Source organism: Haliaeetus albicilla, chromosome 12 (genome assembly GCF_947461875.1).
Source record: "Haliaeetus albicilla chromosome 12, bHalAlb1.1, whole genome shotgun sequence".
NCBI lineage: Eukaryota > Metazoa > Chordata > Aves > Accipitriformes > Accipitridae > Haliaeetus > Haliaeetus albicilla.
In genome coordinates, this window is record NC_091494.1 from 23,290,853 (window position 1) to 23,306,867 (window position 16,015).

General features: G+C 40.1%; 1 long non-coding RNA gene across 1 annotated transcript in view; it reads right to left on the reverse strand.

The window, feature by feature from the left end:
* Nucleotides 1–401: 401 nt before the first annotated feature.
* Nucleotides 402–16,015, reverse strand: part of LOC138688069 (uncharacterized) — a 65,818-nt gene continuing 50,204 nt past the window's right edge. The window contains exon 6 of the long non-coding RNA XR_011327132.1: nt 402–791. This is a non-coding gene — a long non-coding RNA (uncharacterized lncRNA). The remainder of the gene's footprint in view (nt 792–16,015) is intronic.

Sequence of the window (16,015 nt, forward strand, 5' to 3'; positions counted from 1 at the left end):
TGGATAAATGTAAGGCAGCTCCTCCTGCTGTATATTCATTTGAATATGTCAAATGGAGAAATGAGGGACCTAGCTCATTTGAGACCAATGCCACAAAGGGAAATACCGTGTAGTTCCAAGTTTTCATGTATTGCCATTAGAACTGTGTGAAAATCAGACAGTATTATTGGTGCAGTAAATCACTTAATAGATCCACACAATGTTTTGTGGCACCAGGATGATATTTTAAAAGGATGCAGTTATGCTTTCTGTTGGGATGTTCATCAGGATAAAGATGGCCCTTTGGAAAACACCTAGCATGAGTTTTTTTGACATTGTCACAACAGAAATGCAGTAACAAGTACCTCTTTCCACGGCCTGTAGACAGTTTATTTAGGCAAGAAAGAAATAGGAGTAATGCTAGGATATTTATGTTTAACATGAAAGAAAAGCCTGGTTCAAGCCAGCGCACAGGAAAAATTGCTGAAAATGTGTTCATCATGGAGTGGTTATCTCTGTAATGCTGCCAAAAGCAGTAAAACATCCTGTTACCTGTGAAGTGATTGCCATCTGAGTGAAGGGATGGAGTTACCTTGCTCACGCCAGTACTTCTGTAAAAACAGTTTGTGCATTTGTGGTGGCTTTGCCTTCTCACTTTTTCTAGCTTCTTCACCATTCTCCCTTGCAGATCAGATACTGGGAAATGCAATCAGTGTACCTATGGTCTTCCAAAAAAATGTCACTGGAGTTTCAGTACATGCATTTTGTTCCTGCAGGATGTTCAGAGTTGGAAGATAACCCGTACCTGTGGACTAAAGATTAAAGAACTGTGTGTAAACCTGGAATTTAAATTTCATTCAGTTTTTGACATTTGGTTTCTTCCTGCTTTGGGGTGAAAATGCAGAATTTCAAATATTTTGAAAAAACAGATGCCTTGAAAATATTTACCTTTGAAGGCAGCAATATAACCATTTTACAACAAATCCTGAAACAAAACTTTCTCTATTGAAAGCATCATTTAGATGTTTTGTGTTTGAGAACAGAATGTTCTTTTAATTAAATGTATTTGAAAATTCCTTGTTGAAAAAGTAACATTTTTTCATCATTTTTGAAAAATTTCATACAGATATATTGATACAGCATCAACTCATTACACCGTTTAAACCCCAAATATTAACATTTAATCAGCACAGTGAAGTCAGAGTGAAACAGGAATATCTGACGGATGATACATAAATAAGAATAAAAAGAAGTAAGACTCCATTTTATGACCAGTCATCAGCACTGTAGTCAGAGCTGGTAAAACTTACAAGCTGTTTCAGCTGAAATGAAATTACATTCTTCACATGACTTTTTTCTGAAATTTTGCAGTAAGCTATACTAATATAATTTCATATGAAAATGAAATTCCCCTGAGTCCAGAATCCAGCTCAAAGCACATACTTCTCTGTTGTCACAAGATGTCCAACTTACAAATCATGTAGACGTGAAAGACCATCAGGATAGTTTCAACAACTAGAAATTTCTCCTGATGGCTGGACTCTGACCACAAAGAAATATATCAATATACCCTCCTAATGAAAGAATCAATCTTTAATAAACAGAGACTTTTTTCCTTCTCTAATTACTTGCAATTCTCCAAGCGTGAGAAATGAGAACACATTCTACTCCTTGCCATTGGACAGAAGTGATAGGCATGTTTTAATTTTGTAGGGAGGATGGCTTGAGCTGTCTGCCAGTAGTTTCACAACCCACTTTAGATCAGCCACATCAAGGAAAACTTATGTTCAAATTATTTTTCATATTTCAAGAGACAAGGTTTACGATACCTCTTGTTCACAGGCGGTCAGTTCAAGGACTCATTAAAAGTTATACAACTTTCCTATTGATAGATATGTGAAAATTATAGTCAAACTGTCTTAAGAAGTCAGAACCATTCAAGAACATGTGCAGCATTAAAGGGAAATAACAAATTATTATTTAATGAGATGACTAGCCTTGCTATTGTTGCTTTATTTTCAAGTAACACTGAAACAGGCTCCCTGGTGTTTGTAGTTTTTGGCTATCTTTTTTTTCCTCCTCATTATTAATTCTTTTTTTCTCCATGCTAATCAGCCAAAGTGCTGTGTGTTTGGAAGACTGATTTTTATACTTCATTCCCTTTGGATTTAAGCGTTACTTCTAGGCCTAGCCAAAGACTTAGGCAGTAGGTCAAGTCAAAGGCACACCTCATGACCACCGCAACACACACTCACATGCAGAGTTTATGTGACTGCTACAGCTCCAGGTTAAAGTTCATCAAGGATTTTCATAAATCCAATGGGTAATGTGCCAAATAAGATTAGAGAAGACTTCACATTATTGCACAATCCAATGAAAATATCATCTGCTAAGCTCCTTCTGGTGGTGACTGGAAGTAGGTAGCTAATATTAGCAGGTGTTTGTCTCAGAGGCAAAGAGAAGGAAGGAACACCTGCTTACACCCGTGCAGAAAGTGGGAGAAGTAGAAGTAACTTCACCTGTGGCAATGTCTTCTGTAAAAATGCAATTTTTAAGTGCTGAAATTCTGATCATTGCCCTGTTGTGTCATATTCTTTTCTCTACCTTTGATTACATTATGTTTAATCTCACCCTGTTTTATATTTCCAAATGTATCTTTATTCAAAATTCTGTTTAAATTTATCTAGCTGTACTTTCATATGCTACCTAATTTCTGACATTATATTTTCACATGCAGAATCACATTAATAAATGGAGCAGGTGGATTTTTACATCTGATCTGTGCCTGTTTTCTTTCTACACATATTTTTCTTTCAAACCTTGACCTGCAAGAAAACAAGAAGGAAGAGTGAGTTTTGATACCTACATTCTGGCACTTACACAATAATCATTCAATATGTTTGTATTTGAGAATAAAGCAAAATGGGTTTTTCTGTGTGTTCCATGAGGCAATAGTAGAGGAAGTCTTAAAGAGGGAGGTGCATTTGCATTCTGTATTTGTCTCCTTCATAAATGCGGTTAACTAATTGCCTCTCCTTTCATCAGTTCTCAATCCTTTGTCTCTGAACACAAGCAGAATCAGATTCTGATACCATCACTGAACTTGATGAGCACCTGACTCCATTAGTCATCCTCTTGAACTCAATGGTCCAGATTCTCAAATGGTATAAATCAGCATAGCCCTTTCCCATAATCAAAAAAGCTAACCTAAGGAGATGATTTGTGGAATAAAGTTCTACATGGGGAGACTAAGGATATCTGAATCATAATGTTCTAAAATTTTATGAAACATCCTTATCCATAAAGCCTTAAAAAAGTAAAGTGGGAATAAATACTTTTGGAACAATTAGCTGTGTTATTCTTAGATAACATGGTCTGATGAAACATGATCTGTATTCTGCTCAGGAGTAGAAATGAATATATATATAATATGCAGAAGTTTATGCAATTACTTTAAAGCATTTAAGTCACTTAAAGATTGTCCAGTTTTTTCAATGTGGTCATGATTCACAATTGTTGGATAATGGACGTAATCCTTGGTGTTACTTGGTAATAACCCTAAATGTTACTTGGGATCCATAAATTGTGAATATTGCATGCTAACACTCCTGTAACTGAGATGTATGACAGATGCAAATAAATGGTACTGTTACAAGCAGCCTGTCTAGATGGACCTTACCTTTACAAACTGCCATGTTTGCATAAAAACATTTTGCTTCACTGCAGAACAAACCTGACTTCACGCTGCCCACTGGCTGATAGGTTGTAACAGTCCCAGAAATACAGCTGCAGTAATGTTTAGAAAAAGTTGAATGGAGCAAGCTGAATACAAGATCCTGTCTAGAAGTGACCAAAAGCAAAATGTTGGAGTCACAATAAAGGAACAGTGCCCAAGTCTTAATCCTCTGGTGTCAACATCGAGGAATGATGAATTTCCACAGTTGGTGTGCAAAAGTGATGTCTTCAACCATGGCCTTGGCAATCAGTCAGACCTCAGAGTAAATTAATGCAGTTTACAGCTGTTCTAAATTTTCCCAAAACAAAAAACATAAAAAAAAAAAAAAAAGCATGTATCCCATTTCTGGCGTGATTCTCATTTGCTTGTTCTCCTCCTGGCTTACTGCCATTTGCCTTCCAGTGACTCTGTTATAACAAGGAGGCATGGAAAACATCTCTCATCTCTACTTCTCCCAGATCTTTAATAGCACCACGGCTGGGGAACATGTACAGAAAGTGAGAGATTGGATTTTAGTCTCTGCAGGCTGAGGAAGAAACAGACTTCAGATCTCCCTCACAAAGCATCCAGAATATGGCTGCTGTCACCGGGGCCATGCCTGGCAGTCTTCAGCTCATATGTAGGGTATGGAGCTTTTAGGCAAGCAGCAAAGACATGGTAGTGCTCACTCAAGTTACAGTCACGTGTCCCTGCGGTGTCCCCAAGTGTTTATAACTTACATAGTATACTATGCAATTCAACTTTGTTGACTTCTCTGGAAACATAGTTAATCCAGTACTGAGTGTTTGTAAAAGACCAACCTGATGCACAGTGAGGAAACACTATAAAAATAGATTTCTGCTCTTTACAGCTACTTCCAAAAGTACCACCCTATCAGTGAAAGTGGGAAAGGTCTGCTAAGGTAATACATCCCACACCAGCCAGAGATGTAGGTTCATGAGGGATAGGATGAACTTTATAAAACACTTTTAATCTTTGGCCTTTAAGCAGCATAGCCAACAACAGGTTCACATCAGGATAGTGGCATTAGCCAAGACAAGTTTACAAATCCCTGAGTGTGCTTCCATCATCCTGAGCTTGAGATATCTGTCAGTCCATAGCAGATGCTGCTGTTGCTGTGCATGTGTCATGTTACTGAAACCCCTAGATAATGATTACGACCGATTATACAAGATGCCATGTTCCTTAATCATATCACTTACATTTCTGCTGAACGGCAGTGACAAGGTTTTGAAAAGAGAAGATCACAGCTGTCCAATAAAAAAAATATCAGATAAACCAGACAGTGTTTGCAGACAGAAGATTATGCTAACCTGAAAAGTAGCTTTAGTGCTGTTGATTTTTGCACTCTTCCTAACTGAGCTGAGCCCTCATTCATCCTCTCTCTTTGGCATCACATCTGAAATGGAGGTGATTGATGCACGAGCAAGTATAGGTCTGATTTTTTTTAAAATTTTTTTTTTACATGTCTTGTTTACAATTTTCTGTTCTCTAAGTGAGCATTTGAGTGTTTGGCTTCCCCCTGCCCCCTGCCCCAAGATTACCAGTCTCAGAATACGAGGAACTGAATACCAGTTCTGATGCAGACAGCTGGAGTGAGAAAATCCCCTCCTTGCCCTAGTGGTAACCCCAGCTCTAAGCTGAAGACATTCCTCTCCTTCATATGCTGGCTCATTTTGGAGTCTCTCTTGTGCAGAGACTGCCAACTGTCCTGAATTAAATGCAATGCATTTTGATACGAGTTACTGCCTACTAATGACTGAGCAAAACCAGTGTATTCATTTAAGTAAAGAGTTCAAGTGGGGTTCCAGGAACGAAGAGCTGAGTGCCCTACTAACAAAGCTATCTAGTTCAGTGCACAATCTGAACTATGCAAAAGAAAGAACCTTATACTTTTAAGCAGTTATAATGCAGTACTACACCACTCAGTTTTCGGTGGAAAAGTCAGATGTAATTACTGTTTGACACAAAGGGATTTTTTTTCCCTAGCTCTGCTGACATTCTATTTTAAATAATTAAAAGTATAATTTAAAACTTAAATTGATCATTTCAATAGACCTGATCCTGTCCTCAGAGGGAGCCACATGTGTCATTGTTAAACTGTTGATCAGCCCAGTGTCACTGTTTCTCCTTCATCAGAACATGTACCATCAGATCTATAATTCTTTTTTGCTTATGATGGCAGAGCTCCAACACGGGTGTAGTTTGACCCAGGTTAAGCAGATTTAGCTAAATGCATAAGTTGTTCACATTCTGTCATGTGAAAAATATAGACCTTGAGCCAATGTTGGGAATACAACTGATAGACCACCCAATGAAGAAAGTAAGGTATATATGCAAATTTTCATAGATTCATGTGTCTGGACACTACTCTCTTTGACTCCTAACTGTCCAAAGGAACTACATGACTTAAATTGATGTCTTTGATTTTAATGAAAGTTTAGATGATTGTGCGTTCTGGCATTAACATTCATAGAAAGTAAATTTGAAGGCTGTACAACTCACTGCAAGCATGCTTTCAATTTCCTTTCAGTTTTTCTGGCCCATTTCCACCCATAAAATCACATGAAGAATAAGCACATAAGCCAACTAATAAGTCAAATGGTTTTCATGGTATAAACCACAGACCTAACAGGATGCCAATGATCCCTGGAGGCAAAGTCCGTTCCCCTGGATTTCTTGCGCCATTACATGGAGCCTCGTTTCCAGTGCATTCCTGTCCATTGGAAGCTTTGGTGGAGTTGTGCTATCAGAGATGTCTTCCAATACCTGTACTATCCTTTCAGACTGATTTTCATCAGTGTACAAGGGAGTGATATTTATCCACATGGCAGAACTTTAAGAAAACAGAACTGAGCCCTGAAAGTATCATTAATTTGTGCCTTAAATTATCATTTTAAACTATTAGTTGTTGAACTAACAGTTCAATGAGTTTCAGTCTCCAGGATTTTCTGTTCTATGCAAGTTATTAAAGAAACTTCTTCAGGAAATGTCCAAGTCATAATGTAAACATCTAATTTAAATAATAAACCTAAGTTTAACCTGTGATAAGCATTAAAACAATCCCTGTCATAATCAGTGTTCCACATGATGGAGATTTGCTCCTTTTCTCTTCAGAATACCCTCAACTCTGGATCCTGGACTTCACTAAAAATCAGGAATATGTATGTAAATTAAGATATATAGACCTATAATTGCTGCTAAGGTAAGTTATGCCCTCCTGAGTAAAGTAAGATGGTTGCCTAGGTTTTGCTTAAACCCCCTAAGATGACATCTATGGCCCATATGTGACCACATGTGGTATAAATAAAATGGAAATATAAAAGAGAAAGAGATAAACATATAATTAAAAACAGCATAACAAACACTTGTGCTCATTCATTTTAATGACTGTATGCTCCAGTTTATAGAGCAGTTGCAGATCCATGCCATAATAGCTGTGTTGACCACATGCCATAAAATACATCAGTGTAGGCTGGGTCCAAATTATTCAATACTTGTAATAAATCCATCCCATTAACTGGATAAATATGCACAAGCAACAACTCTGGTGATAATGCTGGAAGGTGGCATGTTGTTACTTAGCAGCAATGCTAGCTAGCAGGACCTGATAAGTAGTAATACTACTGGCTTTTATTAAGAAACAAACAAACAAACAAAAGATTAGTTTAGCTTTTAAGATCTCATAACTATGTCTTTCCTTCTGTTATCTGTAATTCGAACTGAAAAAGAGATTGTGGCCTTGAAAGCTTCAATTCTGATTACTTTTTTGTAAGCCTAATAAAAGGCATCAGTCATACCATTTATTTGTGAAAATGAAATCTTCATATATTGAAGGTCAATTTTAGTTGAACTAATATAATCAGTAAAAGTCAAGGTTCCTTCACCATTAAAATTGTCCATGCTCTGAGTCTTTTGATATTCTATGCTTAACCTTGAATCATGTCTTGTATATTGTATGAACGGAGGATAGTGAATTCACGTTACAGTATAATGACTGAGTCATCTTGGCCTTGATTTTCTGCTGGGTAAAGCAGATATCCAACAAATATAAGACTTCTCTAAAATTATTTGAAATTAATACACTCTTGAAGTACTTCCTCTCACCTCGGAATAAGCAGCAGGTCACCTAATATCTACAAACAGCTTTTAGTTACAGTTTTATGAAATATTTATTATCATTCCTGAATATATTTCTTAAAGTTGAAAGATGGTTACATATAACTAGAGCAAGTATTGATATTGAGAAACACTTTGAGGTTTGCACAGAAGAAATCACACAATAATTAAATATTTACTGCAGTCTGTCATCAAAATGCTCCCACCACTGCAGGCTGGCTGGCTCTTCCAGGCATACAGCCCTGCGTTACCATGCCGAAAGCTGTCATGCTGGGCCAGCCGTGAGGAGGATTTGTGTAAGCAGCTTGCTGCTCGCAATTTGAGTACGAGAAGCGGCACTTAGACTGCCCTGCTTCTGCCATCTCAGCTGAGAGGAGGGCGAACCGAGGGTATGTGGGCTGCTCTGCAAGGACTAGTGGGGCAAATCTTGTCGGAAGATATGCTGTCAAGGAGCTTACATATTATGCCTTTGGAAGGTGCATTCCACTCGGGAAAAGGGAGCAGAATAGCACTAGGCAGAAAATTGTACGATTTTGTAAAGATGCAAGATATTTGGCTGAAATCTGGGTGCCGTGGTTGCAAGCTAGAGTTCCATTCGGATAGAGCATGCCTAAACTTGAGCTTAATTTTATTCAATGTGTGAACTGATTAAATGCACACATGTCTTCAAGCACATACTTTATGACCTCTGGAGTACTGTGAAAAAGAATGAGGTTGTCCCACTGTTTGTGATACTTACAGTGTAGAAAAGTCATGCACAACCCTCTGTCCCATCTAGCTCATGATGCCTTGAGGGAAACATGGAGAAGAAAAGATGGTGAGAAGCTGCTCTGTGAAAGATGATGTTGCATGGAGCAAGTGGCTAAGGGATACTTCATCTAGCTGTGACCTGAAGACAATCCACAAGCTAAAACATGCTGGGTTCAATTATAAAAGAGTGTCAGACCTGTGCTTCTTTTAGTAAACTAACCATCGTACCAACATATTTACTTACGGAAAACCACATTTCTGAGAAATGTTGTCTGATGTTTTTAATATTCAGATGAATCAGTAACAAAATAATTTCTCTAGCTAGCTGACGTGCTACTTGAAAGATAGTCAACACATTTTACATTCATAAAGTACTCTGCTAAGTAGAGGACATATATGCAGAGACAGGACTTTCTAGACCCAGTTCTGGCAATAAAGATGGCAGAGCAGCTTTATTATCATTCTGCAGCTCCAGAAGATGTAAATCTGAGTCCTCTTCTTGATTTGTTCCAAAAGCTTTCCCTCTCTCTACCTCTTCCCTTTTCAGTACAACTATAAAATAGGAATTTGATCATTTGCACTGAGGAATAAAAAGGCACATCAGTGTGATACTGCCAACCCCAGACCAGGGCAGGGTCAAGCTGGATGGAGGCTGTGCATGAAGGACATCAACCTGAAAGCACTGGCACAGCAGAGCGCTCCACAAGCATGAGTACTGCCTCATTTTTAAAACAGAGGTTTAATTAAAGAATACACTCAAATCAGTTGGCTCAGAGATGTGTTAAAAGCATCACATGCAAAACTGCCAAAAGTAAGAAGCAGTGCAGGTTTACAGCAGTGTCGCACTGCTTACTCCAATGGAATGAGCTCTGATTTTGATCTGTGTAAATGAAATTAGACTGAGGCCTACATCTTAGCTCTCTGGAACTGGATTTCTGGAGATGACTTAAAAATATCTAGTTTGTATTTTTAAAGCAGTCCTGCACCAAGATAGAGTTTGAGGGATCTACTTGCTGAAAGACCTAGAGAAAGGATGTACAATGGGAAGTGAAAACTAGATATAAAAATAATCAAGGATGCACAGGCTGGAAGGGTCTTTCTATTCATAATCATTCTGTTCCAGCAAAAGTAATTTTTAACCTGTGGATTCCTTAAATTCTTTTTTTTCAAAAGCCATTCCTGTTCCTCCTGAGAAAATTATTAACTAGAAGCAAAGGATATGTTCATTTTAGTATTGATTATCCAGTTCTGAATTTTAACTGTCTTTTCAAAGTGTCGAGTTTAATGGCAGGTCGGAAGAATTCTTAATTGCCCCATGCCGGCAAACAAAAGTTTCTGATGCAGGACTGAGACTTGGTCCTGGCTGCATAAAACAAACTCTTTAAAACCTTGTTGTAAAATTGTTCAGACTGATTTCCCCCCCCCCCCAGAATTCCACTGAAGAAGAGGCAGTGTCAGGCAGTCTATAAATAGAACAGTACTGTATGAACTTTTGAACTGTGAAATCTGGGGGATGTAATCTTCCTGCTAAACAGAGGCTTACAGCAGATATTAAATGCTCTGACAGGAGCTTTGCCCGTATTTGAACTGTCTATTAGAGGAAGGGAAATTGTGAATTGTTGTCAGCACTGTGTGCCGGTGTGGTAGTGTTAAGGTTGTTTCAGAATCGCTTGTCCTAGTTGAATAAGTTGGTTTGGCTATTTTTCTGTGTGTGTGTTTGTGCATAAACATTCTGCGGCCCAACAGCTTACCAGCATTAGATGTCTAAAAAAAAGTCTTTGGATCTAAAACAATTAATTTAGCAGACATTTAGCTGTTATGACACACTCCTTAAGCAACGGATTTGTTGGAAGAATCAGCCTACATCACTGTTAGCATCACCTTTAGTGGAGCAATGCTGACTTTCATCAGCTGAAAGTCTGCCCCATAGGAAGTACCACCCGTAAACATTTACGGCAATTTCCCTGGTGCCATTGAGTTCCTGTCCATCACACTTTGAGCACACACAGGACAGTGCCCACTTTTATACAAGAAGTAGCTGAAAAGCAACGTCACTTCCCAATATAACTGTTACGCTATAGATCAACATTCACGTCACGGCTAAGTCCTTGTAGCAGTTGTGCCGTATGGAGAAGCTGCTTTTCAGAGATATGGGTGCGTAGCCTGGGCAGTTTGTGGGGAGGGGGAATGGAGACTTCTCAGCCTGCACCGGGCTCCAGGTGCTTAGAAAATGGAGAGGCACGTGTAACACTTTTCTGGTAGCACCTGTGTGTGTTTGGAGTGTTTTAGCTGTCGATGTTTTCAAGCAACCATCATGGCCACAAATTGGACTAGAAATGCATAAACCCCCTGACTCCAGGAGCTGGGATTCTAAGCAAAACTGCCAGCATTGTATGGATATTCAAGAAAATCCCATCAGCAGGTGGTTTTCCAGGGGCGGGAACGACCAGGGAGGCTGTGACCGAACGGGAGAGGAATGCCCACAGTGGGGCGGAGGTGCCTCCAAATGGGGCCAACCAGCAAGTGGGAGCAACCCCTACCTGCTCCTACAGCTGCCATTTGGGTGGGTGTGGGGGCTTTTAGCCATGGCCCCACCCTGCCCCACCATAAAAGAGTGGGAACGAAGGTCATAGGGTTTGGCTGCTGGAGGCGTGGGTTGTTGTGGTGCTCCCTCATGAGTGCAAGCAGCTGTGGGCCTTCACCAGGGCCTCATTAGGGCTGGGCTGTTTTTTTCCTCCCATCAGTCTCCAACAGGAGGATCTACAAGCATTTCAGAGAAGGAGACCTTCCTGCAAGGCCTGGTCTGATCCATGGAGAGGTGCTGATCTGAAGGCAGCAGACATGTGAGTAACCCAAAGGCTACCAAGACCTTTGGTCCCTCTTGGTTGTGTGAGGAGCTGAGTGTGCCAGGGCCATTGCTGGGGGCTCTGGGGAGGGTAGACTGGAGGTGCTGAGGGCTTTCCCAAAGCCAGCAGCAGCTCTGGGTGCTCCCTTCCTTGAGATATGCACTTTTGGTTGTGGAAATTGCTCTTAGTGTGTGGTGGGGAGGGTTTAAACCCTAATGGCTGACACCCAGCTGGCAGGAGGTGGGTTTGTTGGTGGTCCTGGAGGCCCCTGGTGCGGTAGAGGCAACACACCTCTGTGGTTTCAAGCCGGCTGTGTCTTAACGGTGATTTCTTTGCTCTCTCGCACAAGTGTTTGGGTTGTGTTTCCTATTGGACCCTTTGAGCCTGGTGCTGTGGGTCATGGTGGTGTTTGCAGTGGCCCTGTGTTATGGAGGTGTGTGGCTTGCTCTGGCAGTGAGTGAGTGCATCTGCCAACCACACAGGTTGTGGGTTAATAAGTTTATGAGCATCTTGGGAGAGGGGTCCGTTGGTGCAGCTTCTCAAGTTGTTCCTTTGCCTTTTGTAAACAGAAGCTTCTTGATAAAGGCCAGAGTGAGTAAGGATTTTCACCTCGCTGTGTAGGTGGACCAAGCAGGCACTTCTGTCTGGTACAATGGTGTCCTTTGCATGCTGAGTTTGCCTGGTGGGCTACAAGTGGAAAACAAGTCAGATGTGACACCAGCATGCCTAAATTTAAACTTTGGAAATTAGTATGGGCTCCACAGACCTCTGACATACAGCCCTGAGAACTGAATGCTGTTCTCCCCAGTGAATTTGCCATGTAAATTGCTAGAGACAGGGGTTTCATTTACTTTACTTCTGTAGATAGACTAATGTATTGATTTTTTTTTTTGCCATCTTTTTAAACCTGAAGGAAAAATTCAAATGAAACCTAATTACATCTCTCTGTTTCTGAACAGTTTTGGAAATTGCAGAGCAATCAATATTAAGTACACTTTACACCAATTTAGAGAACTATTCTGTCCAGACATGTGCTTTATAGAGCTCTGATTTTTTGCGTAATTTAGGCTGAAAAGTAGGGTAATGTGGATTTTCCAATTAGCTTATGATAAGTCAGTGTTCTTCCACCTGAATATTTTTAATAGCTTGGTTTTTAAAAGCATGGGTGTATATGTCCAAAGGAGGCAAATAAAAAGGAAGATAATCTTTTCAGAAGGATGAAAGACAAGTGGATTAATGCAGAGTTTGAGATTTTGTGAGAAATTCAGACACACAGGCTAGTGTTGCAGGGAGAGCTTCTACTTGTGAAACTGTCACTTGTTAATTAAGTTAATGTCTACAGTGCTCTGAAAATGTAAAGCACTATGTAAGTGCTAAGTATTATTATTAATGATGCCAATTTTGACAGGTTTACTGGAATAGGCTTTGCAGTACAATACAAGCTAATGTTCTAATGCTTTACTCATCTACAATGAAACTGTTAAAAATAAGAAAGTGGGAATAGAAGGCCAGCAAAGGCCAACAGACTAGATGGAGTCCCTCATTTGGTGTTTTCTGCAAGCACTGCCTGGGAATAAGGTTAAATCAAAGATAACGTGGAGCTGTCTTGCCATCTTCTAGAACTCTTCAGGGAAAACCTCAGGTGTACGAGAGGCTGCACCAGCTTATTGTGACTTTCAGTTGTCCTGTTAGGAGATCCGTTGGCCCTCAATAGCTGTAACACAAAGCATTGTAGCCATATGGCCGGCGTGTCCCACCTGTCGCCTATAGACTCGTTCCTGTCACAGACTACAAAAGGGGAATGGGGTAAGATGTCAGCCCTATGTACCCTAAGAGTGCTTTCTCCTCTAAGGGAAATCCCTACTGGCCAATTAAATTGGTTTGTGGCCCTTGCCTTTCTTGCCCTAAAGGGGTTGCAAAAGGAAAGAGATGTTTCTGTGGGCTGTATTGGTATTAGTGCCTGAATAGGTGCGGAGAGCTGGTCAGTAAAATCTATAAAAGCACATATTCAAAAAATGAATAAATTATCTTTCACAGTTCATTGGGTCCTAGTAGTTTGCATGTCATCTGGATATAGAAGCATAGCTGCATGCAGGTATCTGACCCAGTAAATGGAATAGTTTCCTCAATGTCTTGGGCATGTTTCCTTTAATAACTGTAGGCAATGTTTTTTCTCTGAGCAAAGCTATCAAATCTGACCTGTAAAAGGGACAGTCTAATCTTCAGATGTTTTTTCTCAGATGCTCTTCAAATTATTTTTTCATTACCAGGGTTAATTTTCTCCTGTCTCTATGGCTTCTAACCGGTGTAAAGTATTGTGAAATACAGAACAAGGCCTATAGAATTCAAAATTCAGATGTCTTTATGCAGATGCCTCTTTCTATGTGTCCCCTTTCAAACTTAAAGTAATTTCCCAAACAGTCAAGTCCAGTAGATGTCCTACTGGCATGGTCAGAGCAAGGGTCTGTTTAGCTTAATTGCTGCAAGAGAAATTTATGGATTCTTTTGCAGTTTGGCTTGGCTCTGCTAATGTGTTGAGAGTGCATGTGCACACACACCTCTACTCAATGGTTCCAGCCATATGAGACCAGCCACTCCACTGCTTAATTAAATTCATTTACTGGCTGGCAGACATGCCACGTTTTAGTGCCACGTGGATCCTGGTTGTGCTGGGAGAACTTCAGGGCCAGTTGTTTTGTTGTGTGTTGGAGACCAAATTGTTGCACCCTTATTTAATATGAACTTTGGTATTATGCTGCATTAGTCAAACACTGCAAGCAGTATTGGAAAAGGGATGATGCGGTTGCTTTGGGGGCCTGGGAAATTATCTCTTTCAAAAATAACAGCAGCAAGGGAGGTAGACTCAAGTTATTTCCTTGCCTTTTACTATGTCTTCAGTTACCTTAGAGTCGGACTTGAATAAAGGCTGCCGGGAACCAGCCAGGACTCAGTCTTTCTCATACATCCAGAAAAGTAAAAAGTAGTATTTTTTCCTTTTCAATATTGGACAATGATGTAGTGTTATGAGGCTATTGTACACTTTACAAGATGAATCGGTGATCTGGGTAGGAATGGCTGTCTAGAATCAATGCTTTCATCTGTCAAAGTATCTAGAAAAATTACTGCCTTCCTTTGCAGGCAGGTAACAAGGAATGGTGCCTTGAGTGGAAAGGTTTATCAGTTCAGCCCATTTTCTCGCCCATCAGCCACCAGTTAGATGTTAGTCACTGGGTAAAGTAGTCTTGAAGCATCTTGGGGGGTAGCTTTGAACCCCTGCTATTCAGGCTGCAAAGAGGGGTTTCTGCCTTGGCCGCCGCCGCCTCTGAGCTGGCTCATCTCTTGATATCCAGATGTCTCCCCAGTCAGTTGGTTTCCTATTTACAAAGTAGCAGTGCTGGGATTTGTAAACAAAGTAGGTTCACATTATCAAGACTTTGCAGCCTATTCCCCATGCAGAAAAGAAAGCAAAGCAACACAACAGAAATAAAAATAAGAATAGACTCCAGCAGTTGCTGCTGTTCTAATACAGCATGGGGAGATTTAAAAATTTAGGGTTGATGACTGGATGTTGATACTGGAACTATATTAAGTATAAGTTGTATTGAGATCTGAGTCTTTCAAGACGACCTTAAAAATAGTAAAGAAAGGGCAAGCCTTTTGCCCTTTTCTAAAGTGCAGTAATAGGCTGTAATTCTAAAACAGGTATATGGACATATGCTTTCGATGCTCTAGTTGCTGAATACGATGCAGCTAGTACATCGACCCTGTCATGAAAGCACAAATAGTCAGAACAGAGTCCTTAAGGCATAGCTGTCTATTTATAAATCAGTTAGAATAATTCATGCTATAGATTTCCCAGTGCTGAAAAGCCTCTTATTCAGCAGAGTATAAACATATATCACATTTTATAGATTTTTTTTTTTTCCTTCTTGGTATGAGTCAGACTTAAAGAATTCTGCAAGAGAAGAACAATGCACTGTACAGACATTCCCTAAAAACCTTCGTAAATAGGAGGTGGAATGGAAAGATACTATTTAGCTTCAGGAGCATTTTTAACAGCTCTAGTCACACCTTTGTTATTAAGTTTGGAGCATGTTGTGTAAGAGCCAACAGTAAGTCTGCATGTAGAGCATACAGGGGCTGTGTCTGGACTCAGGCTGAAAATGCAAATAGGACTTTCTTTTCTGGTTTGGTTTCTCAACACAAGTTAGAGCAGCTTGCACCAACTGGTGAAGGCTGCAAAGGGCCATTTTGCCAGCTGGGAGGTGCAAGGGTGTAATAATGCTGCTGCTGGCTCCTTGCCTGTGCCAGCCACAGGGAGGAGAGTGGCAGAGAAGCCAATGTATGTCTCAGTGCCACTGAAGAGGAGAGATTTTTCTGCAAACCAGGCTTGAAGACAGCTTGTACCACTTGGGAGTGGGGCATGGTGGATCTAAAGTAACCAAAGACCTGCCGTGAAATATTTATGCTGTCACTCCCTGTATATTCCATATCACTTAAGTTTCTAAAATTTCCAAAAAAACCCCCTTAAATCCAACTGATTTAAGTCATGAAGAGCTGGCTAGTCCACAGTTCTCTAGGTTCT